Genomic DNA, 3,922 nt, shown 5'->3' on the forward strand with positions numbered 1-3,922 from the left:
GAGCGACAGAGAAGCACTCCCTCACATCCACACCTACAGCCAATGTAGAAGCACCAATGAACCTAAGCAGCATTTCATTGGACTGTGGGAGAACATCCAACCTCCACAGAAAGGCCCAGCTGACCAACAAGCTTCAACCTACAACCTTCTTGCTCTAAGGCACTAGTGCTAACCACTTTTGCCCATTTCAGCCCAAATCCTGCATCTTCCTGTTTCTGACTCCAGGCCAGCTCCACTAACACTTTCTCATCAGACACTGCCACCTAGTGGAGGAAGTCTTAGTTCCATTTGAAGCTTCAGATTACAGTTAGTTCCTTTACAAAGAGGTGGAGGTGGTGGGGCCGCAGCACCATCATCACTGAGTGCCATAGGACACTTAACCTTTGTTTCCATATGCTGGGAACTTCCTGTTGTTCCAAGGAGGACTGGAAAATGTGTGAAAATCTCCCAGTCACTTCCTCACAGCACACTTCAATCATTTCCCTCCCACAGCATCAGGACCAGGGCTTTTTCTCTCTTTGGTCCCACTAAGAGATTTCCACACAAACACCTCATCAGTGGGACTCTCAGAGCTACCAGCCCTTTGCTACAATCACAAAGCTCTTCATTGAAATCAATGATATCAAAGCTGGAATCAAATGAGTCCAAGTCTTCTGCTGATTCAGCATCACATTCATCTTTGCTCCTTGTTCTGCATCCCCACCATGGACTTCATTCCTTTCCAAGCCAGCCTTGAGTGTCCTTTATTCAGCTCATCCTCTGCTTTACTTTTACACCTGATTTTAGCTGCTTTATCTCTCTTTCAACAAGTTTCTGTGCCTCAATCTTTTTCTTCTCTCCCTCATAACAAGACAGCTTCTTCTGCCTGAGAACATGTTGGAGTGATTTACTAATCCAGGGCTGCTTATTGGGGAAAATACTTCCTGTTTCCAAAGTAATCCCCATTTTTCCCAGAAAGAAATGTCAGTAGAAATCGATGATCTAAGTGAGAACATGAGCCTTTAAAAAGTCCCAGTGGGTGCAGTCAAAGCAGTCCCTCAGTCCCAGTATAGAGTCTTTGGTCCAGACTGGAACAGCTGTGTGCCCAGTTTGAGCTCTCTTCAGTGCTGTGACCTGACAGACCCAGAGGGGCCATCACATCACATTTAGAAGCTCCCCTGATGGAGCCACAACACATGTCCAATACTTAGTCTGTCTTGTTGGACCAACTGGAAGAAATGATTCAAGGACTTAGTCACAGAACAGAGATTCAAATCTCCAAAATCCAACTGGCTGCATCAGGACATATAGTCTGAAACTCTGCACAGTTTCCTGTTTGAAGCTGCTTCCTGTTGGCTTCAGCTGTTTGGAGTTTCCATTTTCTAAACTTCTACATTCTGAACCTTCTTCAGCTCTGAACAGATGATGAAACACTGAATGATTTCAAGCACTTTGTCTAATAAACTTACATCTTTCATTCTTTATACAGATTGTGGAGCTGTGGTTTGTCAAAGATCAGCTGTGATTATCTGGCAGCAGCACTGAAGTCCAACCCCTCCCATCTGAGACAGCTGGAGCTGTATGGAAACAACGTGAAGGATCCAGATGTGAAGCAGCTGTCTGATCTTCAGCAGAGTCCAGACTACAGACTGGAGACTCTGAGGTCAGTAGAGTGATGGAGTGAGTGGGTGGTGCTGTCAGCAGTATTGTACTAAACACAGTCAGTATGAAACAAAGATCCAGTGTTTCCTGTAAAGCTGCAGCTTCTCAGTGAAGCTGTGAGAGGAGAACGGTGACAGGCTTCAGGATTGGACACAAACACTTCCTGTTTCTCACCCTTATGGTCACCATAGTAACGGCTGACACGCTCTGATCAAACACTGTCAACAGCCAATCAGCTCTCTGAACAAAGCAGCACGCAGACCAATGACTGCATTGATTTCCAAGTTTAAAGCAGTGAAGAACACAGTCTGTAGGTGAGGAAGAATTTAGTGAGAGCAGATGTTTGGATGGAATTCCTCCAGTTAACAGCTGGAACCGTCCATCTGGATTGTTGGGCTTGTTGTTGGGGTTCCTACAGAGCTCAGAGTGGACACACCAAGGTTCTTCTAATGAATGAAAGTCCAAACTCAAACTAGGAGGGAAAAACATTTTCAGCAACTTCAATAAAAATCCAAAGATTAGAAAAAGTGAAGCAACAATGAGTCCTAGTACAGTCCCAGCACTGACGTCCCTGCTGCTCTTTATACTGGATGTGCTGCATCACTGACTGACAGCTGATGAAGAGTCTCTGGAAACACTCGTTTATCTCCTCTGCTCTTCCTCCTTCTCTCTGCAGGAGCTGATGATGGTAAACAGGACGGTGTGTGTGCTGAGAGAGGAGCAGCTGTGTCCTGATGATCCAGAGAGGTTGAAGCAGCAGCAGCTTGTGTGTAGAGACGCTCTGACTGGGCCATGTTACTGGGAGGTGGAGAGGAGAGCTTCATCCAGCAGTGACTGACAGAGGAATGAAGTGCAGATGACTGTCAGTGCTGCAGAGTGAACTGCTCTGAGAACAGCTCCACTGTCAGACACAATGTAGAGTCCAGCATCAGCCCTGTGTGTCCCTCTGGATCTGACAGAGGATCATCAGTGTATCTGGACTGCTCTGCTGCTGCTCTGTCCTTCTACAGTCTCTGCACAGTCTCTGTCTCACTCTGGAAAGATTTTACAACTTGTTGTAATTACAGAACGTTAATATAATATTCAAACATGTGATCTTCTCTTTATTTCTGAATCTTTACCAAATAAAGAAAAACCAAACGAACAAACAGAAGCTGTCGTGTCCTTTTTCACCACATCTGTGAATCTTTTCTGTGTTTTTCCTCTTTTCCTCCTTCCTGCAGCTCCATCTTCATCATTCTGTGTCCAGTATATGTGAACACGTCCAAAGCATCTGAGCCTCATGTTACCCGTTTGTGTGAGTTACGCCTGTCGTTGTGTTGTGGTGTATAAATAAGGGGCAGGAGACAGCGCTGGATCTCTGAGTTCTTTACTCTCAATTTCTGCAACATCTGCAATATATAGAAATGCAAACCTGTGAGCTGTGTGTGTTGTGCGTCTGCTCGGCCACCTCTCCTCCGGCCGTGCTGGAAGCAGCTGTGCGTTTGACAGTTTTATCGACTCGACAATAATCGAACAAATTAAATGTTCAAAAATATCAACTTAAGCACTTCAAAGTCAACAAAAAGCTTAAAACAATGAAATAATATTTCACTGAAAAAACAACAGCTCATAAGAACGATACACAAAATAATACAGAAACAAACAAATAAAAGTTATTAACCAGGATCCATGTTTTTGTCACAAACACTGAATCAGCTGATTCACTCTTTATGTTTCTGAGTTTGTTTTGTGATTATAGTTCTGGTTTCTGTTTCTGTGTCTTCACTGTGTCCCACGTCTCCTTACTTTGGACTCTGTGTTATATTTCCTGTTTTACTTTGACAGTCCTGTGTTACTGTTTCCTGTCTCGTGTGTGTAATTGGTCCCAGCTGTGTTTCCCTCCTGTCTCCCGTTCCCTGATTACTAAACTGCGTCCACGCCGCCGGCGCTCCTCTCCACAGCTGGATTCCAGGATTTCAGAGCATCCAGCTGTGGTGAGTGATGGAGACACTTTCTCTGCTCCCTCAGTAATCAGGACAGTTTATTGAACATCAGAGGACATAAAGGACTGTTTTTCACCTGCCCGTTCTGAACCTGGACATTAAAGACTGCTGGCTTCAAGGACATTAATCCCAGTGTCAGCCAGCCAATAACAGCCTGTGTTTTTCAGCTCTTTAGGAGTCAGAAATGAGAAAGACACAGACTGCTAACCGCTCCCTGCAGGAAATAAGCTCCGCCTCTTCCTTTCCTGTATATGAGTGATTCTGACATGAGACACAATGAGTTTCCTGTTTATTGT

This window comes from Copadichromis virginalis, linkage group LG23 (assembly GCF_057382275.1).
Source record: "Copadichromis virginalis isolate Kocher_CV1m ecotype Utaka linkage group LG23, C_Virginalis_male_GT1.1, whole genome shotgun sequence".
Taxonomy (NCBI): Eukaryota; Metazoa; Chordata; class Actinopteri; order Cichliformes; family Cichlidae; genus Copadichromis; species Copadichromis virginalis.